We start from the raw sequence: 17,484 nt of genomic DNA on the forward strand, positions 1-17,484 counted from the left end.
ATTTTCCATTAATTAAAGAAGATTTTTTACAATTTGACTCAACCCATAATAAGGATGATTATAAGCACAAGGACACTTAATAGCTTACATTTACCATTCAATATACTCCAGCAGTAACCATGTGAAAATGCCTTTTGTAAGAACAAACATTCATTTGGACACCTTAACCTGAAACACAACACAATGGAGCAGCAAGTCTCAAATTTACAATGCATCATATTTTTGAAAAAGAGCCAAAACCTTACTTTGGAACTTTAAATCAATTATTCAGTGTATTTAGTCAAGACAACTAATGAATGTTCCTCTTAATCCTTGCTGAAGGGATTTTCATCGTGGTAATGGATACATAGATCTCTAGTGCAACTGCAGTTCAAAATATGTGCACATTAGCCTTCACTGTTTCATGTAAGGAATCAATTTTACATTCTACATAATTTTTCTTCTATTTACTTGCCATATATGCTACATCATTTTTAAAGCCAATATCCATTGTAAAAATCCATAAAACTTCTCTATGTTCTGTGAAATCACAATATCAAACCATAACTGAAATTTAATGACACCAGAACAAAAAACAAATCAGATTCCAGAGCCATTTTACCTTCCAAGAAGCTGTTAGTCAAGGCCTAATCAGATCCCAGAACCATGAGAGTGGCAATGTTTAAAATGCTAAGTATTGTCCTTCTACCCCCACTGCATAATCAATCTTGTTCTCTCATGGGCTTTTTCCACCCTCAGCATATCAATTTAAATATTCCCTCAGTGCTCTATCTTTTCTGCAAGGTTATTAACACTGTGTCAGTTGAGCTTAAGGCAGTCCCACATGTATCACCTTTCCTTATTCCAGAACTCACTGCAACACCCCAAGGCAGTGAACCCTCAGCACAGCATCAGCTCTGGACTCATGCGATGACCTTCCTAATCTTTCCCTCCTTAATCTGTCCAGCACATTAAAGAGAATGATTTGCTTATCACGTCCTTAGGGCATTCCATGGCCAGTTAATCATTACTGAAATGCAGTCACTGTTGTAATGCAGGCAAACGTGGCAGCCAACTTGCATATAGCAAGGTCTCACAAACAACAATTACATAAATGCCTGGACAATTTGTTTTAACAATGTTGGTTTAGGGATAAGTGTCAGTCATGACATTTGGAATACCCAACTGTTGCTCTTCAAACAGTGGAATGGGGTCTTTCATGTCCACTATGATATAAAAAAAAGCCTTAGTTAAACTCCGTTTATCTGAAGATAACTAAGTACACCCTTGGTACTGCACTGGAATGTCAGCCTAGGTTAGGTGCTCACGTCTCTGGAATGGGACTTGAATCCACGTTCTTCTGACTCAGAGAGAAGAGTGCTGCCATTGAACCAATATTAATAGTCACGCATGGCACAGAAAATGATCTAGAGATTGCCACCCATAAGGTCAGTTTTTATGAAAACTAGTGCCTAATTACTTACACTCCCTTTACAAGACATGTCATTCATTCTACATGGCCCACAAATTTTGGCTTCTCTTCCTTCTATCCTAGATGTTATTTTATTCTTTCATGGGATGTAGGCATTGCTGACAAGGCCAGCATTTGCTACCCATCTCTAATTGCCCTTGAGGAGGCGGTGGTGAATCACCTTCTTGAACCATTACTGTCCATGTGTTGCAGGTAGACCTATAGTGCTGTTAGGAAAGGAGTTTCAGGATTTTGATTCGGCACCAGTGAAGGAACGGAGATACAGTTCCAAGTTGGGATGGTGTGTGGCTTGGAGAAGAACTTGAAGGTTGTTGTGCTCCCAAGTGTCAAAAGAACATTTGAGTTGTTGCAGTGCATAGTACAGACTGCCATTGTGTGTAGGTGGTGGAGGGAGTGAATGCTGAAATTGGTGGATGGGTTGCCAATCAAGGGGGCTGCTTTGTCCTAGATGGTGTCAAGCCTCTTGAGTATTGTTGGAGCTACGCTCATCCAGGCAGGTGGAGAGCATTCCATCACACTCCTGACCTGTACCTTGTAAATGGTAGATAGGCTTTGGGGAAATCAGGTGGTGAGTTACACACTTCAAAATTCCCAGTTTTTGGCTACAGGAGCAGGTCACAGTATTTATATAGCTGGTCCAGTTCACTTTTTGGTCAATGGTAACCACAAGGATGTTGATAGTAGTGGATTCAGCAGCAATGGTAATGCCATCAGATGTCATGGGGGTATGGTTAGGTTCTCCCTTGTTGGAGATGGTCATTGCCTGGCACTTATGCAGACTCTACTTGCCATTTATCAGCCCAAGCCCCTGAACGTTGTCCTGGTCTTGCTGCATATGAACACAGACTGCTTCAGTATGTGATGAGTTGCGAATGGTGCTGAACATTGTGCAATTATAAGAGAACATTCCCACTTCCGACCTAATGTTGGAAGAAAGGTCATTGATGAAGCGGCTGAAGATGGTTGGGCTTAGGACATCGCCCTGAGTCTTTCCTGCAGAAATATACTCTGACTCCACCAACCCTCTTCCTTTGTGCTAGGTATGACTCCAACAAGTGGAGAGATTTTCCCCCACCACCCCACCCTTGATTCCCATTGACTTCAGTTTTGTTTGGGCTCCTTGATGCCACACTTGGTCAAATTCTGCCTTGATGTCAAGGGCAGTCACTCTCACCTCCCCTTGAGTTCAGCTCTTTTGTCCATGTTTAGACAAAGGCTGTTATGAAGTCAGGAGCTGAGCGGTCACGGCAGAACCCAAACTGAGCAACCTGAGTAGGTTATTCCTGACTAAGTGTTACTTGATAGCATTGTTGATTACACCTTCCATCAGTTTGCTGATTATTTTTTGAGCATTTATGACAGAGCTGACTCCTCACTAAGGTAACATTAATACGTTAAACATGACAGAGACATAGCTATGGAGACATAAACAAGTGTTGTATTTCCTGGAATTTCGAAGGATCGGGGTAACTCGATAAAAGTTTTGAGGAGAATAATGAAAACTGATAGGGTAGATAGAGAGAAACACTTCTTGCTGGTTGTGGAGTCTAGGGCTAGGATCATAGTCTAAAAATCTAACAATAGTCTGAAATCCTTTCAAGAGTTACATTAAGAAACACTTCTTCACACAAAGGATGGGAGAAGTTTGGAACTGTCTTCTGTAAATTACCCCTCGCTATCTCCTCTAGTCCCACCATCCTCCGATAGCTGTTTTTCTTTAATTTTGGTTCCCTGAGCATGCCAAATTTAACTTTTTCACCACTGGTGGTCGTGCCTTCACCTGCCTGAGCTCTAACTCTGCAATTCCTTCCCTAAACCCCTCCGTCTTCACACCTACCTAACCTCCATTAAGCTTCTAGAAACAATTACTCGTGATAGAATAAATAGTCACATGGAAAACTGTGGGCTGATTAGGAAGAGCCAGCATGGATTTCTTAAGGGAGAATCATGTTTAACTAACTTGGAGTTTTTTGAGGAGGTATTAGAGAGGGTCGATGAGGGTAATGATGTTGATGTGGTATACATGGACTTCCGAGGCATTCGATAGAGTGCCGCACAACAGACGAGAAAAATTGTAGCTTATGGAATAAAAGGGACAGTAGCAACGTGGATATAAAATTGGCTGAGTACTAGGAAACAGCGAGTAATGGTTAATGGATATTTTTCAGGCTAGAGGAAAGTTTGTAGTGGAGTTCCCCAGGGGTCAGTATTGGGACCCTTGCGTTTCCTGATATATATTAATGATCTAAATCTTGGTATGCAGGGGGAAAATTCAAAGTTTATGGATGATACAAAACTTGAAAACATTGTAAACTGTGAGGAGGACAGTATAGAACTTCCAAAGGACAGAGGCAAGTTAGTGGAGTGGACAGATAGGTGGCAGATGAAGTTCAATGTGGAGAAGTGTGAAGTGATTTATTTTGGTAGGAAGAACATGGGCAGACAATATAAAATAAGGAGCACAACTCGAAAAAGTGCGCAGGAGCAGAGGGACCTGAGTGTACATGTGCATAAGTTATTGAAGGTAGCAGGATAGGTGGAGAGTTAATAAAGCATACACCCTAGGCTTTATTACAGGAGCACAGAGTACAAGAGCAAGGAGGTTACGCTGAACTTGTATAGAACGTTAGTTAGATCTCAGCTGGAATATTGTGTACAGTTCTGGGTGCCACACTTTAGGAAGGACATGAGTGCATTGGAGAGTACACAAGAGGTTTATGAATATGGATCCAGGGATGAGAAATTTATGGAGAAAGTTATGAAAATAGATTGGAGTTGTTGGGGCTGTTCTCCTTGGAGAGGAGAAGGCTAAGAGGAGATTTGATAGAGGTATTCAAAATCATGAGGGGGCTGGACAGAATAGATAGGGAGAAACTGTTCCCACTCGTAAAAGGAACGAGAGTGAGATGGCACAGATTTACAGTGATTTGCAAAAGAAGCAAATGTGATGTGAGAAAAAAATTTTCATACAGCGAATGGCTCAGGTCTGGAATGCACTGCCTGGGAGTGTGGTGGAGACAGGTTCAATCAAGGCATTCAAGAGAGCAGTAGATGATAAATTTAAATAGAAACAATGTGCATGGTTACAGGGAAAAGGCAGCAAAATGGCACTGAGTCATAATGCTCATTTGGAGAGCCGGTGCAGACATGATGGGCCGAAAGGCCTCCTTCTGCAGCATAACAACTCTGTGATATCTTTCAACCTCTGGCACCAAGGAGGTACTATGCCATTTGTGACTCCCAGTCACAAGTTTAACAAAATGAAATGAATGCCAAGCTTTTAAAGACACATTTTTATGTAATCCAAACAGTGGGAACCTTCACTGATTTTGAGACAGCTCAGTTATGCCAAAGAAATTCATCTGGGACAGACAGAATTTGTTTGGCCCATTTTCTAGTACTCATCACTGTGGCTGTTACACTTTCTCAGTTTCTTTCTGCCTCATTTACATGACTGCTTCTATGTCAATTCAGGAATGCAGTTTGAAGCACAGTAGCCTAAAGATTCAAAAAGAAATTCATAAACTCAGGCTTTCTGAAAGTCATTTCTCAGCTCAGAAAAAAAATTACAGTAATATTCAAGCCACTGTAGATCCAAATACAGAATATATATCCTCCTTAAAATGAAGGAGGTGTTCAACTATCAAAGAATGAATTTGGATTATTCTGTCTTGCTTGGAATTCAAGCTTGGCAGAACGAAAACATTACCAATGTCACACACCTGAAACATCTTATTCAAAAGGTCCAAATCTGAAGAGCCAACTGCATTTACATGACACCTTATCAGAACATCCCAAAGAACTTCACGTCCAATGAAAAAATAATTATTGCTATGTAGGCATATGTGGTGACCAACTTGTACATAGCAAGATTTCACAAATAAAAAAAATGAATGAGTTTTTGATGGTGCTGGTTCAAGGAAGAATGTTGGCCCAATACCAGGAAAAGTTCCCACTCTCAAGTAGTGCCATCCACCCAAATCTACCTCGGGCTATGCAACACTCCGTCAGCATTACACTGAAGTATCAGCCCAAGTTCTTAAATGAAGCCAAACTCTCAACCCTGAGACTCAAGACAGTAACAATAACAACTCAAACTTATATAGCAGCTTTAGTAATATAGCCCAAGGCCTTGCACAGGAGTGCTATCAAACAGAATTTAACAAGACAAGAATCTATCAATTCAGTCAATTTGGCAGTTAATTGAAAAAATATAAAGCAATATTCAGATTGCTTTCTGAGCCGTAACTATTACAATTCAAGTGAACAGTGCAAAGCTAAAACTGATTGAGGGAAATATGTTGCTTCTGTGATAGCGGCACTATTTCAATAAAATTTTGAATCAAACCCGATTCCTTGAGGTGATTCACTCTTCTCACTTATAGATCCTTGGCTGTATATTTCCAAAAGCTTGGTAAAATGAAACTCCCCATGGCACAAGCAGAGTTCATTTTGTATTCTTTGTATGTTCATATTCTTATAATGCAGTCTGGCACATTTACAGAGCCAAATTCTAACACCCATATAGACTAATTACTCTTGGATATTTTGTGTTTTACCTTCTTTTTAGGGCTCATTCTACCTACTCCTCGTTCAAACATCATATCTCGTCTATTACCAAGGCTCCACTCTGCTTCCAAGCCTACATCCCTACCCATGGTTCTTAGACTCTGAACTGCTCTGTTCCTCCATCAATAACACATTCTACAAACTGCCTTTGCACTTCTCCCTAAAATCCCTCTGTAAACCCCTCAATCTTGTTACATCTTTCTTCCTTTAAAAACCTCAAAACCCAGCATTACTGTACTACTTAATGCTACTCAACATCTGTTTCTTCTCCGAGAAGCATCTTGTGGCATGTACCATGTTAAAAGCAATAAAATGCAAATTATATTTATTGTTCTCATCATCTTATTCTTCATAAAAAGCTTTGCATTTTAGGAGTTTGATTTTATTTGCTCCTGGGCAAAAAAAAATGAAAATTTTGCTCTAGGGTTTAAAAATTTGTAACTTTGGAATAAAAATGGCCATTTTAAATTAACGTATTATGGTAATTTAATAATTATGCTATCTCATCACAAAGAATAAAAATCATCTCTGTACTGCTTATTGGGCCAATTAAACTAAATATATTCCTCTGGGTGTATCAAATAGCTCAGATTTCTTTAAATAGCTAATTTGTTTAAATTAGTAACTCATTATCTGTGTATTTCTGCCATATTTTAGTATGACCCTTTCCAAAAGGTCACTCCAAACCACTCAGCCACAAGCTGGGAACACCCTGCTGCTTGAGAACTTTCAAACCTTTCAATAAATCCTTTTGGTTCTTGCAAAACTCCAGCTTCAACTTCTAGTAATTGATTGCCCCCAAAGGCCATGATGAGCTGTTGGAGTAATTTACTTTAGGTTCAAATGAACATCTGTCCTGAGAAAATAAACATATGCATGCTCTGATCTGATAGAGACAGTGTTATAACTTGCTCTTGTGGATGGCACTGTCAGATTTAGCATCTCTCTTCACTAATTTCTGCTTTTAGTCAACTTTTTACTGATGCTTTTTTATTCCCTCCCTGCCACATCCTCATTAGCTCCTCTCTGAAACATGTCAAATCCTGCTGGAAGAGAGTTCTGTGGGTGCTGGATGCCCTCCAGAATCGGGCAAAGATGATCTGGACTAATCTTTAGATACAAGTCAGAACAGTGAGCATTGGCAAGCTGCACAATTGTGACGGGCATCAAAATAAGCAGGTCAACCAAATGCATAAACTTTCTGTCAGGGGCTCACTGGACATCAATCAGAAAAGAGGAGGATCCTCAGCTGGGTTCCCGCTCCTGAGCTGAAAGGTGCCATGGATATAGCTAAGTATAGTCACACTGGCTGAACTGAGCTAACTTGGCACATAGCGGGAAGGGAACCCTGGACCAGCTAAGAATATAAGAACATGACTGAGCCATCAGTCCCTTGAGCCTGCTCTGCCATTCAGTTAGGTCAAAGCTGATCTGTATCTTAATGTGATCCACCCATCTTGATTCTGTAAACTTTCTGAATGACTCTGGTACACTCTACCTTTATATGTTTACTAATCCTTCCTTAATCAGCCGCTTTGCTTTTATTTTCACTTGCTATTTCTCGAATAAATTTAATTTCCATTTATTGGTGTATAGAGAACGGATATAAAATCCTGGTTCATTGTTTACAAGCTGGCTCTGCCAAGTGTACAGAATCTGTACAGCATAGCTCTTCTTATAGATTACCTAAGCCTATATAATACTCATCTTTTAACAAGCTTCAAACTCAAAGCCAGAATAGAGGGTAGTAAATCAAAGCATTTAATTTCCATAATCAGTTAAGTTAACTGAGATTTTTCTGACCATTTGGGACAAGTTCAAAATGAAATATAGATCTCCCACCCTTGCATACCTACTTTCACACCCACCCACACCCAGCCCCCCACCCCCGCCCCAATAAATAGATGCACTAGATCAAAAAAGTGACTTTCTTTCCCCCTAGAAAAGCACCATAGTCCAACTAGCTCATGAATGCAGGGTGGGAAAGCCATGAGCTAGCATCCTACTATTCCATAATATCGACTGTTCACCATGTGCCATTAACTGCTACCTAGCAGATTATTTAAAATAGTATTGCTCATTTTGTTGGATGCAATTATAATAAATTCCAATCAAACACTACATTCTCTTATTTTTTATAAATTAAAATTCATTCCTTAATTAAACAGTTTGTCCAGTTAAAAATAAATGTATTAATAGAGTAGCTTACAACTCAATTACTTATTCAGTGATAATTGGAGGTAATTTACAAGCAAAACATTCAGTTCTCCTGAAGCAACTCATTCCCAAAAGCCCACAAGATCATCTTGCATAAATGAAATACCACTATACCAACCCATTTGAAACTGTAATGCCATGAGATCTTTCCGCTCTGTACAAGGTAGTTTCTGGAAGTTCAAACTATAGAAAACCTGACTTTTTATTTTGAGTTCCATTTCTGTGATTTAGAGCAGTGGCTGTGACTGATTGAATCGATAAAAAAGCAGCCATTAACATCCACCTCATGTTGGACCACTAATTTAACAGTACATAGATGCTTTCTCTCACACACATATCAGTTTGCCTCATTGCATGACATTTGTGCGAATTTAAAAATAAATTTAAATGCATACATCAGTGGATATTTTTAAGTTACTCATCTAGTAACCTAGCCACCTGGTGCCATGGTCAGGTCTTCAATTCCAAAAACTAGATTTTAAAATTAAGAATCAATTTCTCATATTATACTTAACATTATTTTCCTTTGAAAGTGATTTGCTCTCATTCTTTGATGGCATTGGCTCTTATCCATCTTCTGAAAGTGCTATCATGGCTCAGCGGTAGAAATTTCAATTCCAAGGCAGCAGGACATGGATTCAAATCCCACTTTGAGCCTTGAGCATATAATCCAGCCTGGTACATTGGTGCAGTACCAAGGAAGTGCTGTCACTTGGATAAAACAGGTGGATGCAAAAGATTCCATAGTGCTATTCAAAGAGTAGGGTCTCATGCCCAACATTAATTAACAAACAAGACCACCAAAACATTTTAACTAATCATTTCCAAGGATGAGAAAAGAATAAGTTCTGGTCACCAAGACATAAAAGAAACAACCAAGCCATGAAGGTGGTGCAGAGAAGACATACAAGATAGATTCCTACTGCCAAAGGATTGGGGAAGCAGTGGCTCTTTAACCTTGAAAGGGAGTAACTGAGAGCCAATGTAATCAAAATACATAACAGCTTAGTTAAGGTAAATCAGAGGAACAAAGAACAAAGAAAAGTACAGCACAGGAACAGGCCCTTCGGCCCTCCAAACCTGTGCCGATCATATTGCCTGTCAAACTAAAACATTTTGCACTTCCGGGGTCCGTATCCCTCTATTCCTATCCTACTCATGTATTTGTCAAGCTGCCTCTTAAACACCACTATCGTACCTGCATCCACCACCTCCTCCAGACACTCACTACCCTCTGCGTAAAAAACCTGCCCCGCACATCTCCTCTAAAGTTTTCTCCTCTCATCTTAAATCTATGTCTCCTAGTAATTGACTCTTCCACCCTGGGAAAAAGCTTCTGACTATCTACTCTGTCCATGCCGCTCATAATTTTGTAAACTTCTATCAAGTTGCCCCTCAATCTCTGTCGTTCTAGTGAGAACAATCTGAGTTTCTCCAACCTCTCCTCATAGCTAATAACCTCCAGACCAGGCAGCATCCTAGTAAACCTCCTCTGCACCCTCTCCAACGCTTCCATATCCTTCTGGTAATGTGGCGATCAGAATTGCACACAATATTCCAAGTGTGGCCTAACCAAGGTTCTATACAGCTGCAGCATGACTTCCCAGCTTTTATACTCAATAACCCTGCCGATGAAGGCAAGCATGCCATATGCCTTCCTGACTACCTTATCCACCATTTTCAGTGACCTGTGGACCTGTACACCCAGATCCCTCTGCCCATTGATGCACTTAAAGGTTCTGCCTTATAATTCCTACCTGTATTAAACAACTTTAAGCTGCGCCATAATAATGGAAGGGAGGGGGAAATCGGTTAAATCTGCTAATCAATCAATTTTGGATAAATATTAGGAATAACTTCTTCATACAAAGAGTAATTATTATTTTCAATAGTTTTCAAAGTAAGGTACTGACAGCATAAAGGTACATGACATCATGTAAGCTTATATTTATTCTGAATGGATGAGCTTAGGTAGGCCAACTGACCTCTTTATCTGAACATTTCTTGTTCAAGCCAGTTAGAAAAGGAGACCTTGTGCTATTGCTGTTGTCCATCAGCTGCAATTATGTGTAGCCTAATTTCTAAACTTCAAAGTTTAAAAAAAAAATTCAGGCACACATGGAATAATAGCCCGCTCTTTTTTCTAATAATTTCTAACATTGTAAATATCATTATCGGTTCATAGAATCATAGAAATTTACAGCACAGTGGAGATTATTCGGCGCATCGTGTCTGTGACAGCAAAAATAGAGTTCATCAGCCAATTTTCACTTTCCAGTTCTTGGTCCGTATAGCCTTTTAGGTTACGGTGCTTCAATTGTTGTTAGCATAGCATTAATACATCTATTCTTAAGTGAATAAACTGTTTAGTTAACATGTTAAAACAAGCAGGGACAGTCTTCTACGTTCCTCAAGGCAAGAGTGGTATGAGCTGGCAACACAACACTTCCTGCTCACTTGCACCCCACTCCAAAAAAGAATCAGTCCACAACAACTTTATCTACTTTGCTGGGGGAGAAAAGTTTCTGATAAAAAGTGCACCTTGAGTAAAGACAGGTTACAAAGAGACTGAAGACCAAACACATTTAAGTATATATGGGATAAAAATAGTACATGCTTAACAATCCTGTAATTAAAAATAATTATTTTAAACCAAATGCAACAGTGAGAAAAGACTGCAGAGTTAGACTTGGCCTTAACAATTAAAGAAAATTACATTGATTCAATGGAGGCAACCTTGTTTATATGAGTGCCACAATCTAAAATTTCTGAATTTTCAGATCACAATAGCTGCTTTGTCAGCAACACTTATCTGCAAAATGTATCCAAATTCTTTGTAGTTAAATTTTAAAATTGGGAATACCTGAATAATGGGATTCATAGTAATGCTTTCACAACTACTAGAGTTCCCTAACTCCAGGCTATAGCAAGTTAAGACGGTCTTTCAAGCAAGTAAAAGAATGCCCGGAATTCACCGTACCTGGTGAGTTATTTTGTTTTATTCTATCAGCTCGCCCAGCTGAAGTGCCTTTTTAAAATCAATTCTGGAATTGTTTGTACATAAATATATACTGATGTTTGGTTTGGTTTGCTTGTGTGAGCTATCATTACAGCAGTGTTAACTAGCAATCATGGAGGGTTTTTAAATTCACTTGAGATTGGAGGATTACATTCATGCACAGGCTTATTTTTATTAACTTTATTTTTTAGGTTATATTAAATCCATAGCTTTATCTCTGCTTAAAGAGTTAAAGTAAGTTCATAAACACAGTCTTTTACTTATTCCTTCCCACTAGCAAGGCTAAATATTTTTCAATACATAAAAGCTTACATTCTTCTCTAGCTCCTGGGTTACATCCAAATTTTGACATATTGGAGGACTAGCATTCCAGTGAACCAGTGATGGAAGAATTCAATTGGTTTAAGCTTGAATGCATCTATAACATCTAATGGCATGCATGACTTTCACTGCACCAGTACTTAACCATTCAAGCACTGTAAAAAGTACTGAGATCAGTGAGACTTTTTAAAAACTCAACTAAAGTAACTTCCAAGTTGTAAAAGTAACCACGATTATGAACTTTAAACAAGATAATATAAAAATGAATTAATAAAACACATGTTTGGCACAGACAAAGGATATATTTGTCATTCATGGTGGACAGTTGTAATAGGTCACAAAAAATCAGATACAGAGAAAAAAAATTAAGTCACAAAGGACTAATGAAAGAATAAAAACACACCAAAATTTCTCGCAAGCTGCAAGAGTTGCTTTGTTTTTTAGCTGGAAAGTCATTCACCCCTAACTGGCTGGCGAGTGGAATTTTCCAGTCATGTCTCGGACTGAGCTACTTTATACGTTTTCCTACTCCCATTAAACAGAGTAGACAGCCCTTCCAGCAAAAGGTGCTTAAACTTACATTGCTACTATTTTTTTTAAATGCTCTTATTTCCAAAATATAGAACTAATTTAGTGCACGTATATTTCAAACACAAAATTGCTCAACTGACCCAATAGAAAGCAAATATTTACTAGTAATCAAGAGTCAGATTTTTTCCAGAAAACATTAACTGGTTACTGTACTGTGTAAAACACTGAAAACACTTCACCACAATGTTGGACCAACAAAGTCTTGTTTGGCTAAGAAATGAAAACTGCCAGTATACAAAACTGAGGGGCACAAGATGGCAAGCTGGTTCATCAAGCCTGTCCCATACTCTAATACCCAGACTATTATCACTAAACAGTTCTTCCTTCCTTATTTCTTTCTCAATCCTACCCGCTGCCTGCCCACCACTGTGCCCAACTCCCTCCCCCACTCCCACTCCTGGCCCCATATCCCCACCCGAAAATGTCATCTTCTGGGAGGAACAAAAAAAAGCAATAAGAGAAAACAATACATTGGAAACATAGGACTAAAACTTTTTGAGTTTGTTTTTATCACGGTTTCAGTATTTAGTAAATATATACACAATATCATAACCCACTGGTTGACTTGACAAGGTTTTTTTGACACAAAAGAATTTCAGTCAGTGAATTCAGTTCAAATCTATCACTGAGTTTACAGCATTCATCATTTCATTAGTCAGCTAATGTATCAACAGCAAAGTTTTAACACGGTTACAAATACATTCTAAGACTATATTCCATCAATAATCACAGTAAGGCTGCAGCTAAATGGGCCAGAATTTCCTGGGAAAATAACAGAGAGTGAACAGTGCACACCATTGTTAATATGCAAATTGTCCAGCAACCTTTGGTGACTAAGAGATACCCTGTGCACTGTGAATCGCTATAATGCTGTTGTACGATTTGCGCCACTCCATCATTGGTTTTGCAAAAACAGTAGCTTGATCTTAAGCTCTCCATAAATTACATGAAGTTGCTCCATTTGCACATTAATCGTCCATTAACCTCACATAAATAGCCTTTTAATGGCATTATAATTGTTAATGACTGCCAATCAACCTCACTGGTCCAGAAAATAAACGATTAAACATGTGGAATCTCACTCCTTCAGGTAGCGAATTGCTGTTGGACTTTAAAAATGACAAAGTTGTAAATTTTTCTTACTTGTCCTTTTTCTCTCTCTCAATCCAATCTTCCCCCCTTTTCTTTCTATACCCGAGCTTGATATTGAAATCACCCCCTCTAATGCACCCTCCTTCTCAGTCCTTCCTCTGTTTACTTCTCAATTCTTTGATCTCATCAGTTAAGAATAAACATCATTGGTCCCATCCTTCGCAAAGGTGCCAGATGCTCTGTTACCCTTGCTCCACCATTACCAGCTCGCAATTCCAGCAATTTACAGGGGCAAAACAATTCTGAGCTGAAGGGTGCAGGAACAAGTGAAGCCAACAGGGCACACCATGAGGCCAGGGACTCCCCGGTGAAGGTGCTTTCAGTCTGCTTTGCTTCAGAGTCAATGTGAGCCTTGATGCAAGTGACACAAGTTTAGCATTCACGCAAAACTGAAACAACTTTGCACCAACACAACATGCTGAGAGAGTCAGGGCAGCTGTGTGGGCAACTGAAGGAGAAAATGAACCATTGATTCTTTTAAAACTGTGAACCAGTTACTGTGCCAGATATTAAGCCTGTTTTAATTAAGTCTGTTTAGCGCAAACTAAAAGGTATAGGGTGCTTGTGAAAACAGACCTGAAATTGAAGTTCATAGACTGGAGGATGAAGCACTGCTACAGCTGTTTGGACTCATGGGCACGGCATAAAATTGATCCACTGCACCTAATTGAAAGATGACAAATAATACTATCTAAAGGAAAGGGAAAAGAATAATGCAATGCACCCAAAACATGGCTAGATACCACAAGACACTCCTTCCTTACTACATACAGTACAGTAACAATCGGTATGGTAGCAGTGTGGTTACATTACTGGACTAGTAATCCAGAGGCCTGGACTAATGACCTGGAGACATAATGCAGACATAAGTTCAGATCCTGAACTGGCAGTGGGGAATTAAATTCAGTTAACTAAATAAATTTGGAGTAAAAGGCTAGCAGCAGTAATGGTGATCAGGAAGCTACTGGATTGTAGTAAAATGCATCTTGTTCATTCATGTCCTTTCAGGAAGAAAATCTGCCATCCTTACCTGGTCTAGGCTATGAATGATTCCGGGCCTACAGCAATGTGTCGACTCTTAACTGCCCTCTGAACTGTCCCAGCAAGGCACTTAAAAACCACAAAGTAAAAGCTTCAGGAAGAATAAAGCCTGCCATCAAAATTCTGGAACTCCCTACCTAATACTGTGGATGTAGCTATACTACACGGAGTGCAGTGATTCAAGGCGGTGGCTCACCACCACCTTCTCAAGGCAATTAGGGATGGGCAATAAATGCGGGTCTTGTCAGCAACGCCTACAACCCACGAACAAGCTTGCCAGCTAAAGGATTACGTTCCGTAAATGGAGAATTAAAAATAATTCAGCTTCTCCAGTCCCAAACACAATCAACCCATTTAGGACGCTACCTTCTCTATATCATCCTACCCAAAGCATTTTTAACCCCTTTACTTGAAAATACTCACAAGAGATTTGAACAGCTGTTATTACTGCACTAAAATAACGTCACACCGATGTAACCTCCCTGTGAATGAGGCACAGCAGACAAAATTGAATAAAAAAAACGGACAGGAAATAAGAGGGAAAACATAAACAGTGAAAAAGAACTGAATTAGGTTCAATACAACTGACCAAACAATTGCTGCAATATACCACATTGGTAACTTGCCAAAATATTTTTTTGTGCCTTTGCTATAAATAAATGGTGCGTGAAAGAAAAAGTTGGACTGGGTTCAGCAGGCCATAGCAAGCCATGCTTTGGATAATCAATCTATTTCTGTGACATGACAGTAGGTGGCACAAACTAGAATTTACTGTCCTAGTGTAGCCAGTCAGTAAAACAACTGCAATGTAAATCCAAACAATTTTTACATCTGAACGGCAAGCAATATGTTGCAGATTGTAGTCAGCAGTCTTTTAAAATGAGGGAAATTCTATCAAGTGTTAACCATTTTTGATTACCTATAGCAAGTCTATCACATTAAAAATAACATTTCATAGCCAGCACCTTTTAATAAGCCAGGCTGTATGCTCAAATAGGACTTACTACTGTGCATCATGCAGACTTCACAAAAAGCTGTGCTTTGAGTTGATGTTCTGTTATTGGAGCCCCCTCCAATTATTTGACAGCTACTTTTTTTTCCAAAAATATACTTTAATGAGCTGTTTGAGTTGTTTTGATTTGTAATATTTCAGTTCAACTACAAGTTACAAAATCAAGCCCATTTTAACTATAATGAGATAAACAGTCCAACCATAGAACTAATCAAGCTCTTCCACTGTAATTAACTTCAAGCATTTACCATAGCTTGTTTTTCTAGTTTGAGGTTTTAGCTTCTAATGTCATCAATGCAGAGTTTTGTGGATGCAAGTAACTTAGGGTCAACATTAAAACATAAGGGTTGAGGCTTTTTTCTTTAAAAAAAAGTTACGTGGCATTCGTGTCTTCCAATTGAAATCAAGCATCAAAAAAGTCTTAGCTTATCAGTTATATTTTTAATAACGCCACAGTTTTGTAAATAATTTCTGGGCTCCTTCCAGTTTTCCTGTGGCATTGCTCATGGGTTGTCTGAAGTCTGCACATATGGTTACATTAATTTAGCCTGTCACTAGTCATATTAGGCAATTCCAGACAATTGTAGCTCCTTATAAACTGCTGAGACAATGAGGGGACTTGTAAAACTTCAGGTTTAAGGCAATGACTGGCTCTCTATTTTTTATGATTGCATTGAACTTGTAACAAAATTTGAAGTGTGAAATCTGCAGCATGACTGCTCTACATGTTGTGTGTGGTAAGTTGGAGGAGACACTATGTTATAACAATGCTCTTATAAAACAGTTTATCCAGAAAATGGATCATCAGGCCACTGATTAAAGAGCATTGAATAAATCAAATTCTATTTTTATGCCTTAGTATTCTGGAATTTTTGCTAATAGGCGAGACTGAATTTTGAAAACTTTAATTTTTCTGTGAAAATCATAAATGATTATTGGAGATGTCAGTTGTGCTTCAGCAGTATCTCACACACTTCTGAACCAGAAGGTTGCAGATTCCAGATATTTGAACATGAAATGCAAGCCAAAACTTCAATGCAGTACTGATGGTGTGCTGCATTGTCAGAGGTCGTCTCTGCAGCTTCACGTGGATATAAAAGATCCCATGGCAGTTTTCTTAGGTTCCTGCCTCTTGCAGAGGGTTGGATGTACTATTGCAACAGTCGCTTCTGCTGTAAGCATTCCTCACTGCCTCCTGATAACTCATGTTTTCCCATTCCTTGATGCCACTTGTCCAAGAAACTCGGTCTTCATCGGCTCCTTTTACCATTGATGTCACCCTTAAGCAGTGTTCCTGATATATTATCGCACCTTATCAGGTGGCCAAAATAACTTAATTTTTGGATTTTGATGATATACTCTTCCGGATTTCATTCTCCCTGGGACATTCTCAATCTTCACTCTCTTTCCAATATATTCCAAGCATTCCTCTGTATGCCCAAATTTCAAAGGCTTTTGAGTCTTTTGATCATTTGGTTGCCTACCGTCCAGCTTTCACAGCCACAGAGAAATGTTATTTAAAGCATTATTTAAGGAAAATATACAAACATTATCCTGGCCAACATTTATACCTCAACCAAGATCACAAACAAAATATCAAGTGATATGTCTAATTATTGGTTGCTAAATGCAAAATTTCTGCCAGATTTCCTATGTTACATTAGTGACATCTGTGGACACTGCAATAGTATCTCATTGGCTGTGAGCTGCTTTGGATGTCCTTAAACATTCACCATATAAATCCAAATTTTTTTTCTTTCTACTTATATATACCTTCCATTAGATTATGCACCATCAGCTTTGATAGGGTATAAAATGGTAGTGGATCTACCACTTGTTATACAACCTGACCAATTTCCCTTTTCATTGAAGTCATATACTAAACATATGACATAGGAAAATAGTTAACTTTTCATCTCCTACCTTCTTTTGAAGTCCACAATGCAACACCAAATGCACCAAGTTGGGGTTCGATACCTCCACTTAGCATTTTGGATCCTGGCGCCTGACAATATTGGACAGAGCAACTGCCAGGTCTTTTAGCACTGGTTTGTAAGAGATTTCTCTAGCAATGCCGAATTGTGTTTTTTG

General features: G+C 38.9%; 1 protein-coding gene across 3 annotated transcripts in view; it reads right to left on the minus strand.

Annotated features, from left to right (window-relative positions):
- Nucleotides 1-17,484, minus strand: part of frs2a (fibroblast growth factor receptor substrate 2a) — a 100,114-nt gene that overhangs the window by 67,838 nt on the left and 14,792 nt on the right. The window contains exons 1-2 of one of the 3 annotated variants that reach the window (XM_041216238.1): nt 14,371-14,388; nt 13,917-14,003 (exon numbers count right to left, since the gene is read on the minus strand). The exons of 1 other annotated variant lie outside the window; for it this stretch is intronic. The gene's annotated coding sequence lies outside the window, so the exon portion shown is untranslated. Of the gene's footprint in view, nt 1-13,916; nt 14,004-14,370; nt 14,389-17,484 lie in introns of those variants that run through there. One more of the 3 variants, XM_041216236.1, reaches the window with a different exon arrangement.

Source organism: Carcharodon carcharias, chromosome 21, assembly GCF_017639515.1.
Source record: "Carcharodon carcharias isolate sCarCar2 chromosome 21, sCarCar2.pri, whole genome shotgun sequence".
NCBI lineage: Eukaryota > Metazoa > Chordata > Chondrichthyes > Lamniformes > Lamnidae > Carcharodon > Carcharodon carcharias.